The sequence below is a fragment of the Heptranchias perlo genome, unplaced genomic scaffold (genome assembly GCF_035084215.1).
Source record: "Heptranchias perlo isolate sHepPer1 unplaced genomic scaffold, sHepPer1.hap1 HAP1_SCAFFOLD_172, whole genome shotgun sequence".
NCBI classification, from domain to species: Eukaryota; Metazoa; Chordata; class Chondrichthyes; order Hexanchiformes; family Hexanchidae; genus Heptranchias; species Heptranchias perlo.
The window spans coordinates 262,059-280,246 of record NW_027138990.1 but is presented as its reverse complement, the minus strand read 5'-3'; the positions used below and the strand labels follow the sequence as shown (position 1 = coordinate 280,246).

The following is an 18,188-nucleotide window of genomic DNA, read 5'->3' as shown; positions in this document are numbered from 1 at the left end:
ATATTTTGCATCGGTCTTCACAAAGGAGGGGGACGATGCAGAGATTGTAGTTAAGGAGGAGTGTGAAATATTGGATGGGATAAACACAGTGAGAGAGGAAGTATTAAGGGGATTAGCATCACCAGGCCTGGATGAAATGTATCCCAGGTTGTTAAAAGAAGCAAGGGAGGAAATAGCGGAGGCTCTGACCATCATTTTCCAATCCTCACTGGATACAGGAGTAGTGCTGGAGGATTGGAGGACTGCTAACATTCTACCATTATTTAAAAAGGGAGCGAGGGATCGACCGAGTAATTACAGGCCAGTCAGTCCAACCTCGGTGGTGGGCAAATTATTGGAATCAATTCTGAGGGACAGGATAAACCGTCATTTAGAAAGGCACAGAGTAATCAAGGACAGTCAGCACGGATTTGTTGAGGGAAGGTCGTGTCTGACGAACTTGATGGAATTTTTTGAGGAGGTGACGAGGAGGGTCGATGAGGGTAGCGCGTTTGATGTCGTCTACATGGATTTTAGCAAAGCTTTTGACAAGGTCCCACATGGTTGATTGGTCAAAAAAGTAAAAGCCCATGGGATCCAAAGGAATGTGGCAAATTGGATCCAAAATTGGCTCAGTGGCAGGAAGCAAAGGGTAATGGTCGACGGGTGTTTTTGAGTCTGGAAGGCTGTTCCCAGTGGGGTTCCGCAGGGCTCGGTACGAGGTCCTTTGCTTTTTGTGGTATACATTAACAATTTGGACTTAAACGTAGGGGGCATGATTAAGAAGTTTGCAGATGATACAAAAATTGGCCGTGTTGTTGATAGTGAGGAGGAAAGCTGTAGACTGCAGGAAGATATCAATGGACTGGTCAGGTGGGCAGAAAAGTGGCAAATGGAATTCAATCCGGAGAAGTGTGAGGTAATGCATTTGGGAAGAACAAACAAGGCAAGGGAGTCCACAATAAATGGGAGGATACTGAGAGGTGTAGAGGAAGAGAGGGACCTTGGAGTGCATGTCCACAGATCCCTGAAGGTAGCAGGACAGGTAGATAAGGTGGTTAAAAAGGCATACGGGATACTTTCCTTTATTAGTCGAGGCATAGAATATAAGAGCAGGGAGGTTATGCTGGAACTGTACAAAACACTGGTTGGGCCACAGCTTAGTGGCTGGAGTCATACCTGGCGCAAAGGAAGATGGTAGTGGTTGTTGGAGGCCAATCATCTCAGCCCCAGGACATTGCTGCAGGAGTTCCTCAGGGCAGTGTCCTCGGCCCAACCATCTTCAGCTGCTTCATCAATGACCTTCCCTCCATCATAAGGTCAGAAATGGGGATGTTCGCTGATGATTGCACAGTGTTCAGTTCCATTCGCAACCCCTCAGATAATGAAGCAGTCCGAGCCCGCATGCAGCAAGACCTGGACAACATCCAGGCTTGGGCAGATAAGTGGCAAGTAACATTCGCGCCAGGCAATGACCATCTCCAACAAGAGAGGGTCTAACCACCTCCCCTTGACATTCAATGGCATTACCATCGCCGAATCCCCCACCATCAACATCCTGGGGGTCACCATTGACCAGAAACTTAACTGGACCAGCCACATAAATACTGTGGATACAAGAGCAGGTCAGAGGCTGGGTATTCTGCGGCGAGTAACTCACCCCCTGGCTCCCCAAAGCCTTTCCACCATCTACAAGGCACAAGTCAGGAGTGTGATGGAATACTCTCCACTTGCCTGGATGAGTGCAGCTCCAACAACACTCAAGAAGCTCGACACCATCCAAGACAAAGCAGCCCGCTTGATTGGTACCCCATCCACCACCCTAAACATGCACTCCCTTCACCACTGGCGCACTGTGGCTGCAGTGTGCACCATCCACAGGATGCACTGCAGCAACTCGCCAAGGCTTCTTCGACAGCACCTCCCAAACCCGCGACCTCTACCACCTAGAAGGACAAGGGCAGCAGGTACATGGGAACAACACCACCTGCACGTTCCCCTCCAAGTCACACACCATCCCGACTTGGAAATATATCGCCGTTCCTTCATCGTCGCTGGGTCAAAATCCTGGAACTCCCTTCCTAACAGCGACACCCATATCCCATGAATAAATTTAAAAAAAGCTTGAGTACTGTGTACAGTTCTGGTCACCACATTACAGGAAAGATGTGATTGCACTAGAGAGGGTACAGAGGAGATTTACGAGGATGTTGCCAGGACTGGAGAATTTTAGCTATGAGGAAAGATTGGATAGGCTGGGGTTGTTCTCTTTGGAACAGAGGAGGCTGAGGGGAGATTTAATTGAGGTGTATAAAATTATGTGGGGTCTAGATAGAGTGGATAGGGAGGACCTATTTCCCTTAGCAGAGGGGTCAGTGACCAGGGGGCATAGATTTAAAGTGATTGGTAGAAGGATGAGAGCGGAAATGAGGAAACATTTTTCACCCAGAGGGTGGTGGGGGTCTGGAACTCACTGCCTGAGAGGGTGGGAAAGGCAGAAACCCTCAACTCATTTAAAAAAGTACCTGGATGAGCACCTGAAGAGCCGGGACCTACAGGGCTACGGAGCATGTGCGGGAAAGTGGGATTAGGCTGGGTGGCTCATTTCTCAGCCGGCACGGACACGATGGGCCAAATGGCCTCTCTCTGTGCCGTAAACTTTCTATGATTCCATGATTGATTATCGTTGTCCCCTCCAGTATGTGACCCTACGGAGTACAGGTGGACTGTACCCAGGCTTGCGTCACGCAACAGCAGGGACTCCTGCCTCAGCTCCTTGAGTGAACCTCTTCTCCCGGTGATAAGAAGCTGGACCAACAGCAGCACAAGCACAGGGAGCCGACAGAGTCAGTGAGGAAAGAGACGGTCTGTGGGGAAGGAATCCACTGGAGCCTGCTGGTCGGGGAGATCAAACCCAGTTCCAACAGCGCCAGCTCAATCAATGACTACTGATGGTCCCTGCTGGTCAGTGTCCCTGCTGGTCCCTGCTGGTCAGTGTCCCTGCTGGTCAGTGTCCCTGCTGGTCCCTGCTGGATATCCCAGCTGCTCTGTTGGGTATTGAGCGCTGTGATTATTGCATGAGGAAATTTCAGCTCCTTCATTTTCGGCCTTCAGGGGGCACGAGGACCCAGAGGAGAAAAAGGGGAGACCGGAATCGATGGTGAGGAGGTAAATATACCTCGACCCCCAGTGTAACCCACTAATATACCTCGACCCCCAGTGTAACCCACTAATATACCTTCTACCCCCAGTGTAACCCACTAATATACCTTCTACCCCCAGTGTAACCCACTAATATACCTTCTACCCCCAGTGTAACCCACTAATATACCTTCTACCCCCAGTGTAACTCACTAATATACCTTCTACACCCAGTGTAACCCACTAATATACCTTCCACACCCAGTGTAACTCACTAATATACCTTCTACCCCCAGTGTAACTCACTAATATACCTCCTACCCCCAGTGTAACTCACTAATATACCTTCTACACCCAGTGTAACTCACTAATATACCTTCTACACCCAGTGTAACCCACTAATATACCTTCTACACCCAGTGTAACTCACTAATATACCTTCTACCCCCAGTGTAACCCACTAATATACCTTCTACCCCCAGTGTAACTCACTAATATACCTTCTACACCCAGTGTACCTCACTAATATACCTTCTACCCCCAGTGTAACCCACTAATATACCTTCTACCCCCAGTGTAACCCACTAATATACCTTCTACACCCAGTGTAACTCACTAATATACCTTCTACCCCCAGTGTAACTCACTAATATACCTTCTACCCCCAGTGTAACCCACTAATATACCTTCTACCCCCAGTGTAACCCACTAATATACCTTCTACCCCCAGTGTAACTCACTAATATACCTTCTACTCCCAGTGTAACCCACTAATATACCTTCTACACCCAGTGTAACCCACGAATATACCTTCTACACCCAGTGTTACTCATTAATATACCTTCGACACCCAGTGTAACTCACTAATATACCTTCTACACCCAGTGTAACCCACTAATATACCTTCGACACCCAGTGTAACTCACTAATATACCTTCTACACCCAGTGTAACCCACGAATATACCTTCGACACCCAGTGTAACTCACTAATATACCTTCTACACCCAGTGTAACTCACTAATATACCTTCTACCCCCAGTGTAACCCACTAATATACCTTCTACACCCAGTGTAACCCACTAATATACCTTCTACCCCCAGTGTAACCCACTAATATACCTTCTACCCCCAGTGTAACCCACTAATATACCTTCTACCCCCAGTGTAACTCACTAATATACCTTCTACACCCAGTGTAACTCACTAATATACCTTCTACCCCCAGTGTAACCCACTAATATACCTTCTACACCCAGTGTAACCCACTAATATACCTTCTACCCCCAGTGTAACCCACTAATATACCTTCTACCCCCAGTGTAACTCACTAATATACCTTCTACACCCAGTGTAACTCACTAATATACCTTCTACCCCCAGTGTAACTCACTAATATACCTTCTACACCCAGTGTAACCCACTAATATACCTTCTACCCCCAGTGTAACTCACTAATATACCTTCTACCCCCAGTGTCACCCACTAATATACCTTCTACCCCCAGTGTAACTCACTAATATACCTTCTACCCCCAGTGTCACCCACTAATATACCTTCTACACCCAGTGTAACTCACTAATATACCTTCTACACCCAGTGTAACCCACTAATATACCTTCTACACCCAGTGTAACCCACTAATATACCTTCAACACCCAGTGTAACCCACTAATATACCTTCTACCCCCAGTGTAACCCACTAATATACCTTCTACACCCAGTGTAACTCACTAATATACCTTCTACCCCCAGTGTAACCCACTAATATACCTTCTACCCCCAGTGTCACCCACTAATATACCTTCTACCCCCAGTGTAACCCACTAATATACCTTCTACACCCAGTGTAACTCACTAATGTCCCTTCCAAACCCAGTGTAACCCACTAATATACCTTCTACTCCCAGTGTAACCCACTAATATACCTTCTACACCCAGTGTAACCCACTAATATACCTTCTACACCCAGTGTAACCCACTAATATACCTTCTACACCCAGTGTAACTCACTAATATACCTTCTACCCCCAGTGTAACTCACTAATATACCTTCTACCCCCAGTGTAACTCACTAATATACCTTCTACCACCAGTGTAACCCACTAATATACCTTCTACCCCCAGTGTCACCCACTAATATATCTTCTACACCCAGTGTAACTCACTAATATACCTTCTACACCCAGTGTAACCCACTAATATACCTTCTACACCCAGTGTAACCCACTAATATACCTTCTACCCCCAGTGTAACTCACTAATATACCTTCTACACCAAGTGCAACTCACGAATATACCTTCTACACCCAGTGTAACTCACTAATATACCTTCTACACCCAGTGTAACCCACTAATATACCTTCTACACCCAGTGTAACCCACTAATATACCTTCTACCCCCAGTGTAACTCACTAATATACCTTCTATCCCAGTGTCACCCACTAATATACCTTCTACACCCAGTGTAACTCACTAATATACCTTCTACCCCCAGTGTAACCCACTAATATACCTTCTACACCCAGTGTAACCCACTAATATACCTTCTACACCCAGTGTAACTCACTAATATACCTTCTACACCCAGTGTAACCCACTAATATACCTTCTACACCCAGTGTAACCCACTAATATACCTTCTACACCCAGTGTAACCCACTAATATACCTTCTACACCCAGTGTAACTCACTAATATACCTTCTACACCCAGTGTAACCAACTAATATACCTTCTACACCCAGTGTAACCCACTAATATACCTTCTACACCCAGCGTAACTCACTAATATACCTTCTACCCCCAGTGTAACCCACTAATATACCTTCTACACCCAGTGTAACTCACTAATATACCTTCTACACCCAGTGTAACCCACTAATATACCTTCTACACCCAGTGTGACTCACTAATATACCTTCTACACCCAGTGTAACCCACTAATATACCTTCTACACCCAGTGTAACCCACTAATATACCTTCCACACCCAGTGCAACCCACTGATATACCTTCTACCCCACTGTAACCCACTAATATACCTTCTACACCCAGTGTAACTCACTAATATACCTTCTACACCCAGTGTAACTCACTAATATACCTTCTACCCCCAGTGTAACCCACTAATATACCTTCTACCCCCAGTGTAACCCACTAATATACCTTCTACACCCAGTGTAACCCACTAATATACCTTCCACACCCAGTGTAACCCACTAATATACCTTCTACCCCCAGTGTAACCCACTAATATACTTTCTACACCCAGTGTAACTCACTAATATACTTTCTACACCCAGTGTAACTCACTAATATACCTTCTACACCCAGTGTAACCCACTAATATACCTTCTACACCCAGTGTAACCCACTAATATACCTTCTACACCCAGTGTAACTCACTAATATACCTTCTACCCCCAGTGTAACTCACTAATATACCTTCTATCCCAGTGTCACCCACTAATATACCTTCTACACCCAGTGTAACTCACTAATATACCTTCTACACCCAGTGTAACTCACTAATATACCTTCCACACCCAGTGTAACCCACTAATATACCTTCTACCCCCATTGTAACCCACTAATATACCTTCTACCCCCAGTGTAACCCACTAATATACCTTCTACCCCCATTGTAACCCACTAATATACCTTCTACCCCCAGTGTAACCCACTAATATACCTTCTACCCCCAGTGTAACCCACTAATATACCTTCTACACCCAGTGTAACTCACTAATATACCTTCCACACCCAGTGTAACCCACTAATATACCTTCTACCCCCATTGTAACCCACTAATATACCTTCTACCCCCATTGTAACCCACTAATATACCTTCTACCCCCAGTGTAACCCACTAATATACCTTCTACACCCAGTGTAACTCACTAATATACCTTCTACACCCAGTGTAACCAACTAATATACCTTCTACACCCAGTGTAACCCACTAATATACCTTCTACACCCAGCGTAACTCACTAATATACCTTCTACCCCCAGTGTAACCCACTAATATACCTTCTACACCCAGTGTAACTCACTAATATACCTTCTACACCCAGTGTAACCCACTAATATACCTTCTACACCCAGTGTGACTCACTAATATACCTTCTACACCCAGTGTAACCCACTAATATACCTTCTACACCCAGTGTAACCCACTAATATACCTTCCACACCCAGTGCAACCCACTGATATACCTTCTACCCCAGTGTAACCCACTAATATACCTTCTACACCCAGTGTAACTCACTAATATACCTTCTACACCCAGTGTAATTCACTAATATACTTTCTACACCCAGTGTAACTCACTAATATACCTTCTACCCCCAGTGTAACCCACTAATATACCTTCTACCCCCAGTGTAACCCACTAATATACCTTCTACACCCAGTGTAACCCACTAATATACCTTCCACACCCAGTGTAACCCACTAATATACCTTCTACCCCCAGTGTAACCCACTAATATACTTTCTACACCCAGTGTAACTCACTAATATACTTTCTACACCCAGTGTAACTCACTAATATACCTTCTACACCCAGTGTAACCCACTAATATACCTTCCACACCCAGTGTAACCCACTAATATACCTTCTACACCCAGTGTAACTCACTAATATACCTTCTACCCCCAGTGTAACTCACTAATATACCTTCTATCCCAGTGTCACCCACTAATATACCTTCTACACCCAGTGTAACTCACTAATATACCTTCTACACCCAGTGTAACTCACTAATATACCTTCCACACCCAGTGTAACCCACTAATATACCTTCTACCCCCATTGTAACCCACTAATATACCTTCTACCCCCAGTGTAACCCACTAATATACCTTCTACACCCAGTGTAACCCACTAATATACCTTCTACCCCCAGTGTAACTCACTAATATACCTTCTACCCCCAGTGTCACCCACTAATATACCTTCTACACCCAGTGTAACTCACTAATATACCTTCTACACCCAGTGTAACCCACTAATATACCTTCTACACCCAGTGTAACCCACTAATATACCTTCAACACCCAGTGTAACCCACTAATATACCTTCTACCCCCAGTGTAACCCACTAATATACCTTCTACACCCAGTGTAACTCACTAATATACCTTCTACCCCCAGTGTAACCCACTAATATACCTTCTACCCCCAGTGTCACCCACTAATATACCTTCTACCCCCAGTGTAACCCACTAATATACCTTCTACACCCAGTGTAACTCACTAATGTCCCTTCCAAACCCAGTGTAACCCACTAATATACCTTCTACTCCCAGTGTAACCCACTAATATACCTTCTACACCCAGTGTAACCCACTAATATACCTTCTACACCCAGTGTAACCCACTAATATACCTTCTACACCCAGTGTAACTCACTAATATACCTTCTACCCCCAGTGTAACTCACTAATATACCTTCTACCCCCAGTGTAACTCACTAATATACCTTCTACCACCAGTGTAACCCACTAATATACCTTCTACCCCCAGTGTCACCCACTAATATATCTTCTACACCCAGTGTAACTCACTAATATACCTTCTACACCCAGTGTAACCCACTAATATACCTTCTACACCCAGTGTAACCCACTAATATACCTTCTACCCCCAGTGTAACTCACTAATATACCTTCTACACCAAGTGCAACTCACTAATATACCTTCTACACCCAGTGTAACTCACTAATATACCTTCTACACCCAGTGTAACCCACTAATATACCTTCTACACCCAGTGTAACCCACTAATATACCTTCTACCCCCAGTGTAACTCACTAATATACCTTCTATCCCAGTGTCACCCACTAATATACCTTCTACACCCAGTGTAACTCACTAATATACCTTCTACCCCCAGTGTAACCCACTAATATACCTTCTACACCCAGTGTAACCCACTAATATACCTTCTACACCCAGTGTAACTCACTAATATACCTTCTACACCCAGTGTAACCCACTAAGATACCTTCTACACCCAGTGTAACCCACTAATATACCTTCTACACCCAGTGTAACCCACTAATATACCTTCTACACCCAGTGTAACTCACTAATATACCTTCTACACCCAGTGTAACCCACTAATATACCTTCTACACCCAGTGTAACCCACTAATATACCTTCTACACCCAGCGTAACTCACTAATATACCTTCTACCCCCAGTGTAACCCACTAATATACCTTCTACACCCAGTGTAACTCACTAATATACCTTCTACACCCAGTGTAACCCACTAATATACCTTCTACACCCAGTGTGACTCACTAATATACCTTCTACACCCAGTGTAACCCACTAATATCCCTTCTACACCCAGTGTAACCCACTAATATACCTTCCACACCCAGTGCAACCCACTGATATACCTTCTACCCCAGTGTAACCCACTAATATACCTTCTACACCCAGTGTAACTCACTAATATACCTTCTGCACCCAGTGTAATTCACTAATATACTTTCTACACCCAGTGTAACTCACTAATATACCTTCTACCCCCAGTGTAACCCACTAATATACCTTCTACCCCCAGTGTAACCCACTAATATACCTTCTACACCCAGTGTAACCCACTAATATACCTTCCACACCCAGTGTAACCCACTAATATACCTTCTACCCCCAGTGTAACCCACTAATATACTTTCTACACCCAGTGTAACTCACTAATATACTTTCTACACCCAGTGTAACTCACTAATATACCTTCTACACCCAGTGTAACCCACTAATATACCTTCTACACCCAGTGTAACCCACTAATATACCTTCTACACCCAGTGTAACTCACTAATATACCTTCTACCCCCAGTGTAACTCACTAATATACCTTCTATCCCAGTGTCACCCGCTAATATACCTTCTACACCCAGTGTAACCCACTAATATACCTTCTACACCCAGTGTAACTCACTAATATACCTTCCACACCCAGTGTAACCCACTAATATACCTTCTACCCCCATTGTAACCCACTAATATACCTTCTACCCCCAGTGTAACCCACTAATATACCTTCTACACCCAGTGTAACCCACTAATATACCTTCTACACCCAGTGTAACCCACTGATATACCTTCTACCCCCATTGTAACCCACTAATATACCTTCTACCCCCAGTGTAACCCACTAATATACCTTCTTCCCCCAGTGTAACCCACTAATATACCTTCTACACCCAGTGTAACCCACTAATATACCTTCTACCCCCATTGTAACCCACTAATATACCTTCTACCCCCAGTGTAACCCACTAATATACCTTCTACACCCAGTGCAACCCACTAATATACCTTCTACCCCCAGTGTAACCCACTAATATACCTTCTACCCCCAGTGTAACCCACTAATATACCTTCTACCCCCATTGTAACCCACTAATATACCTTCTACACCCAGTGTAACTCACTAATATACCTTCTACCCCCAGTGTAACTCACTAATATACCTTCTATCCCAGTGTCACCCACTAATATACCTTCTACACCCAGTGTAACTCACTAATATACCTTCTGCACCCAGTGTAACTCACTAATATACCTTCTATCCCAGTGTAACCCACTAATATACCTTCTACCCCCTGTGTAACCCACTAATATACCTTCCACACCCAGTGTAACCCACTAATATACCTTCTACCCCCATTGTAACCCACTGATATACCTTCTACACCCAGTGTAACCCACTAATATACCTTCTACACCCAGTGTAACCCACTAATATACCTTCTACCCCCAGTGTAACTCACTAATATACCTTCTACCCCCAGTGTAACCCACTAATATACCTTCCACACCCAGTGTAACCCACTCATATACCTTCTACCCCCAGTGTAACCCACTAATATACCTTCCACACCCAGTGTAACTCACTAATATACCTTCTACTCCCAGTGTAACCCACTAATATACCTTCTACCCCCAGTGTAACCCACTAATATACCTTCTACCCCAGTGTAACCCACTAATATACCTTCTACACCCAGTGTAACCCACTAATATACCTTCTACACCCAGTGTAACCCACTAATATACCTTCTACCCCCAGTGTAACCCACTAATATACCTTCTACACCCAGTGTAACCCACTAATATACCTTCTACACCCAGTGTAACCCACTAATATACCTTCTACACCCAGTGTAACCATTAATATACCTTCTACCCCAGTGTAACCCACCAATATACCTTCCACACCCAGTGTAACCCACTAATATACCTTCTACACCCAGTGTAACCCACTAATATACCTTCTACACCCAGTGTAACCCACTAATATACCTTCTACACCCAGTGTAACTGACTAATATACCTTCTACCCCCAGTGTAACCCACAAATATACCTTCTACACCCAGTGTAACCCACTAATATACCTTCTACACCCAGTGTAACTCACTAATATACCTTCTTCCCCCAGTGTAACCCACTAATATACCTTCTACACCCAGTGTAACCCACTAATATACCTTCTACACCCAGTGTAACCCACTAATATACCTTCTACACCCAGTGTAACCCACTAATATACCTTCTACCCCCAGTGTAAACCACTAATATACCTTCTACACCCAGTGTAACTCACTAATATACCTTCTACACCCAGTGTAACCCACTAATATACCTTCTACACCCAGTGTAACCCACTAATATACCTTCTACACCCAGTGTAACCCACTAATATACCTTCTACACCCAGTGTAACCCACTAATATACCTTCTACCCCCAGTGTAACCCACTAATATACCTTCTACACCCAGTGTAACCCACTAATATACCTTCTACACCCAGTGTAACCCACTAATATACCTTCTACACCCAGTGTAACCCACTAATATACCTTCTACCCCCAGTGTAACCCACTAATATACCTTCTACACCCAGTGTAACCCACTAATATACCTTCTACACCCAGTGTAACCCACTAATGTACCTTCTACACCCAGTGTAACTCACTAATATACCTTCTTCCCCCAGTGTAACCCACTAATATACCATCTACACCCAGTGTAACCCACTAATATACCTTCTACACCCAGTGTAACCCACTAATATACCTTCTACACCCAGTGTAACCCACTAATATACCTTCTACACCCAGTGTAACCCACTAATATACCTTCTACCCCCAGTGTAACCCACTAATATACCTTCTACACCCAGTGTAACCCACTAATATACCTTCTACACCCAGTGTAACCCACTAATATACCTTCTACACCCAGTGTAACCCACTAATATACCTTCTACACCCAGTGTAACGGACGAATATACCTTCTACACCCAGTGTAACTCACTAATATACCTTCTACACCCAGTGTAACCCACTAATATACCTTCTACACCCAGTGTAAACCACTAATATACCTTTTACACCCAGTGTAACCCACTAATATACCTTCTACACCCAGTGTAACCCACTAATATACCTTCGACACCCAGTGTAACCCACTAATATACCTTCCACACCCAGTGTAACCCACTAATATACCTTCTACACCCAGTGTAACCCACTAATATACCTTCTACACCCAGTGTAACCCACTAATATACCTTCTACACCCAGTGTAACCCACTAATATACCTTCTACACCCAGTGTAACTCACTAATATACCTTCTACACCCAGTGCAACCCACTAATATACCTTCTACACCCAGTGTAACCCACTAATATACCTTCTATACCCAGTGTAACCCACTAATATACCTTCTACACCCAGTGTAACTCACTAATATACCTTCTACACCCAGTGTAACCCACTAATATACCTTCTACACCCAGTGTAACTGACTAATATACCTTCTACCCCCAGTGTAACCCACTAATATACCTTCCACACCCAGTGTAACCCACTAATATACCTTCTACACCCAGTGTAACCCACTAATATACCTTCTACACCCAGTGTAACCCACTAATATACCTTCTACACCCAGTGTAACCCACTAATATACCTTCCACACCCAGTGTAACCCACTAATATAACTTCTACACCCAGTGTAACTCACTAATATACCTTCTACACCCAGTGTAACCCACTAATATACCTTCTACACCCAGTGTAACCCACTAATATACCTTCTACACCCAGTGTAACTCACTAATGTACCTTCTACACCCAGTGTAACCCACGAATATACCTTCTACACCCAGTGTAACCCACTAATATACCTTCTACCCCCAGTGTAACTCACTAATATACCTTCTACACCCAGTGTAACCCACTAATATACCTTCTACACCCAGTGTAACTGACGAATATACCTTCTACCCCCAGTGCAACCCACTTATATACCTTCTACACCCAGTGTAACCCACTAATATACCTTCTACACCCAGTGTAACCCACTAATATACCTTCTACACCCAGTGTAACCCACTAATATACCTTCTACACCCAGTGTAACCCACTAATATACCTTCTACCCCCAGTGTAACCCACTAATATACCTTCTACACCCAGTGTAACTCACTAATATACCTTCTACCCCCAGTGTAACCCACTAATATACCTTCTACACCCAGTGTAACCCACTAATATACCTTCTACCCCCAGTGTAACCCACTAATATACCTTCTACACCCAGTGTAACTCACTAATATACCTTCTACACCCAGTGTAACCCACTAATATACCTTCTACCCCCAGTGTAACCCACTAATATACCTTCTACCCCCAGTGTAACCCACTAATATACCTTCTACACCCAGTGTAACCCACTAATATACCTTCTACCCCCAGTGTAACCCACTAATATACCTTCTACACCCAGTGTAACTCACTAATATACCTTCTACACCCAGTGTAACCCACTAATATACCTTCTACCCCCAGTGTAACCCACTAATATACCTTCTACCCCCAGTGTAACCCACTAATATACCTTCTTCCCCCAGTGTAACCCACTAATATACCTTCTACACCCAGTGTAACCCACTAATATACCTTCTACACCCAGTGTAACCCACTAATATACCTTCTATACCCAGTGTAACCCACTAATATACCTTCTACACCCAGTGTAACCCACTAATATACCTTCTACACCCAGTGTAACCCACTAATATACCTTCTACACCCAGTGTAACCCACTAATATACCTTCTACACCCAGTGTAACCCACTAATATACCTTCTACACCCAGTGTAACCCACCAATATACCTTCTACACCCAGTGTAACCCACTAATATACCTTCTACACCCAGTGTAACCCACTAATATACCTTCTACACCCAGTGTAACTCACTGATATACCTTCTACCCCCAGTGTAACTCACTAATATACCTTCTACACCCAGTGTAACCCACTAATATACCTTCTACACCCAGTGTAACCCACTAATATACCTTCTTCCCCCAGTGTAACTCACTAATATACCTTCTACCCCCAGTGTAACTCACTAATATACCTTCTACCCCCAGTGTAACCCACTAATATACCTTCTACACCCAGTGGAACCCACTAATATACCTTCTACCCCCAGTGTAACCCACTAATATACCTTCTACCCCCAGTGTAACCCACTAATATACCTTCCGCACCCAGTGTAACCCACTAATATACCTTCAACCCCCAGTGTAACCCACTAATATACCTTCTACCCCCAGTGCAACCCACTAATATACCTTCTACACCCAGTGTAACCCACTAATATACCTTCTACACCCAGTGTAACCCACTAATATACCTTCTACACCCAGTGTAACTGACGAATATACCTTCTACCCCCAGTGCAACCCACTAATATACCTTCTACACCCAGTGTAACCCACTAATATACCTTCTACACCCAGTGTAACCCACTAATATACCTTCTACACCCAGTGTAACCCACTAATATACCTTCTACACCCAGTGTAACCCACTAATATACCTTCTACACCCAGTGTAACCCACTAATATACCTTCTACACCCAGTGTAACCCACTAATATACCTTCTACACCCAGTGTAACCCACTAATATACCTTCTACACCCAGTGTAACCCACTAATATACCTTCTACCCTCAGTGTAACTCACCAATATACCTTCTACCCCCAGTGTAACCCACTAATATACCTTCTACACCCAGTGTAACCCACTAATATACCTTCTACACCCAGTGTAACCCACTAATATACCTTCTACACCCAGTGTAACCCACTAATATACCTTCTACCCCCAGTGTAACTCACTAATATACCTTCTACACCCAGTGTAACCCACTAATATACCTTCTACACCCAGTGTAACTGACGAATATACCTTCTACCCCCAGTGCAACCCACTAATATACCTTCTACACCCAGTGTAACCCACTAATATACCTTCTACACCCAGTGTAACCCACTAATATACCTTCTACACCCAGTGTAACCCACTAATATACCTTCTACACCCAGTGTAACCCACTAATATACCTTCTACACCCAGTGTAACCCACTAATATACCTTCTACACCCAGTGTAACCCACTAATATACCTTCTACCCCCAGTGTAACCCACTAATATACCTTCTACACCCAGTGTAACTCACTAATATACCTTCTTCCCCCAGTGTAACCCACTAATATACCTTCTACACCCAGTGTAACCCACTAATATACCTTCTACACCCAGTGTAACCCACTAATATACCTTCTACACCCAGTGTAACCCACTAATATACCTTCTACAGCCAGTGTAACCCACTAATATACCTTCTACACCCAGTGTAACCCACTAATATACCTTCTCCACCCAGTGTAACTGACTAATATACCTTCTACCCCCAGTGTAACCCACTAATATACCTTCTACACCCAGTGTAACCCACTAATATACCTTCTACCCCCAGTGTAACCCACTAATATACCTTCCACACCCAGTGTAACCCACTAATATACCTTCTACACCCAGTGTAACCCACTAATATACCTTCTACACCCAGTGTAACCCACTAATATACCTTCTACCCCCAGTGTAACCCACTAATATACCTTCCACACCCAGTGTAACCCACTAATATACCTTCTACCCCCACTGTAACCCACTAATATACCTTCTACACCCAGTGTAACCCACTAATATACCTTCTACACCCAGTGTAACCCACTAATATACCTTCTACCCCCAGTGTAACCCACTAATATACCTTCTACACCCAGTGTAACTCACTAATATACCTTCTACCCCCAGTGTAACCCACTAATATACCTTCCACACCCAGTGTAACCCACTAATATACCTTCTACCCCCAGTGTAACTCACTAATATACCTTCTACCCCAGTGTAACCCACTAATATACCTTCTACACCCAGTGTAACCCACTAATATACCTTCCACACCCAGTGTAACCCACTAATATACCTTCTGCCCCCAGTGTAACCCACTAATATACCTTCCACACCCAGTGTAACCCACTAATATACCTTCTACACCCAGTGTAACCCACTAATATACCTTCTACACCCAGTGTAACCCACTAATATACCTTCCACACCCAGTGTAACCCACTAATATACCTTCTACCCCCAGTGTAACTCACTAATATACCTTCTACCCCAGTGTAACCCACTAATATACCTTCTAGCCCCAGTGTAACCAACTAATATACCTTCTACCCCCAGTGTAACCCACTAATATACCTTCTACACCCAGTGTAACCCACTAATATACCTTCCACACCCAGTGTAACCCACTAATATACCTTCCACACCCAGTGTAACCCACTAATATACCTTCTATCCCCAGTGTAACCCACTAATATACCTTCTACCCCCAGTGTAACCCACAAATATACCTTCTACCCCCAGTGTAACTCACTAATATACCTTCTACACCCAGTGTAACCCACTGATATACCTTCTACACCCAGTGTAACTCACTAATATACCTTCTACACCCAGTGTAACCCACTAATATACCTTTTACACCCAGTGTAACCCACTAATGTACCTTCCACACCCAGTGTAACCCACTAATATACCTTCTATCCCCAGTGTAACCCACTAATATACCTTCTACCCCCAGTGTAACCCACTAATATACCTTCTACACCCAGTGTAACTCACTAATATACCTTCCACACCCAGTGTAACCCACTAATATACCTTCTACACCCAGTGTAACCCACTAATATACCTTCTACCCCCAGTGTAACCCACTAATATACCTTCTACCCCCAGTGTAACCCACTAATATACCTTCTACACCCAGTGTAACCCACTAATATACCTTCTACCCCCAGTGTAACCCACTAATATACCTTCTACACCCAGTGTCACCCACTAATATACCTTCTACACCCAGTGTAACCCACTAATATACCTTCCACACCCAGTGTAACCCACTAATATACCTTCTATCCCCAGTGTAACCCACTAATATACCTTCTACCCCCAGTGTAACCCACTAATATACCTTCTACACCCAGTGTAACCCACTAATATACCTTCTACACCCAGTGTAACCCACTAATATACCTTCTACCCCCAGTGTAACCCACTAATATCCCTTCTACACCCAGTGTAACCCACTAATATACCTTCTACCCCCAGTGTAACTCACTAATATACCTTCTACACCCAGTGTAACCCACTAATATACCTTCTACACCCAGTGTAACCCACTAATATACCTTCTACACCCAGTGTAACCCACTAATATATTTCTACCCCCAGTGTAACCCACTAATATACCTTCTACACCCAGTGTAACTCACTAATATACCTTCTACCCCCAGTGTAACCCACTAATATACCTTCTACACCCAGTGTAACCCACTAATATACTTTCTACACCCAGTGTAATAAACTAATATACCTTCTATCCCCAGTGTAACCCACTAATATACCTTCTACACCCAGTGTAACCCACTAATATACCTTCTACACCCAGTGTAACCCACTAATATACCTTCTACCCCCAGTGTAACCCACTAATATACCTTCTACCCCCAGTGTAACCCACTAATATACCTTCTACACCCAGTGTAACCCACTAATATACCTTCGACACCCAGTGTAACCCACTAATATACCTTCTACACCCAGT

General features: G+C 43.8%; 1 long non-coding RNA gene across 2 annotated transcripts in view; it reads left to right on the top strand.

The window, feature by feature from the left end:
• LOC137309619 (uncharacterized) overlaps nt 1-18,188 on the top strand; it is a 154,165-nt gene that overhangs the window by 10,127 nt on the left and 125,850 nt on the right. Inside the window, exon 3 of one of the 2 annotated variants that reach the window (XR_010959912.1) lies at nt 3,094-3,148. The exons of the other annotated variant lie outside the window; for it this stretch is intronic. This is a non-coding gene — a long non-coding RNA (uncharacterized lncRNA). Of the gene's footprint in view, nt 1-3,093; nt 3,149-18,188 lie in introns of those variants that run through there. 2 annotated transcript variants of the gene reach the window in all.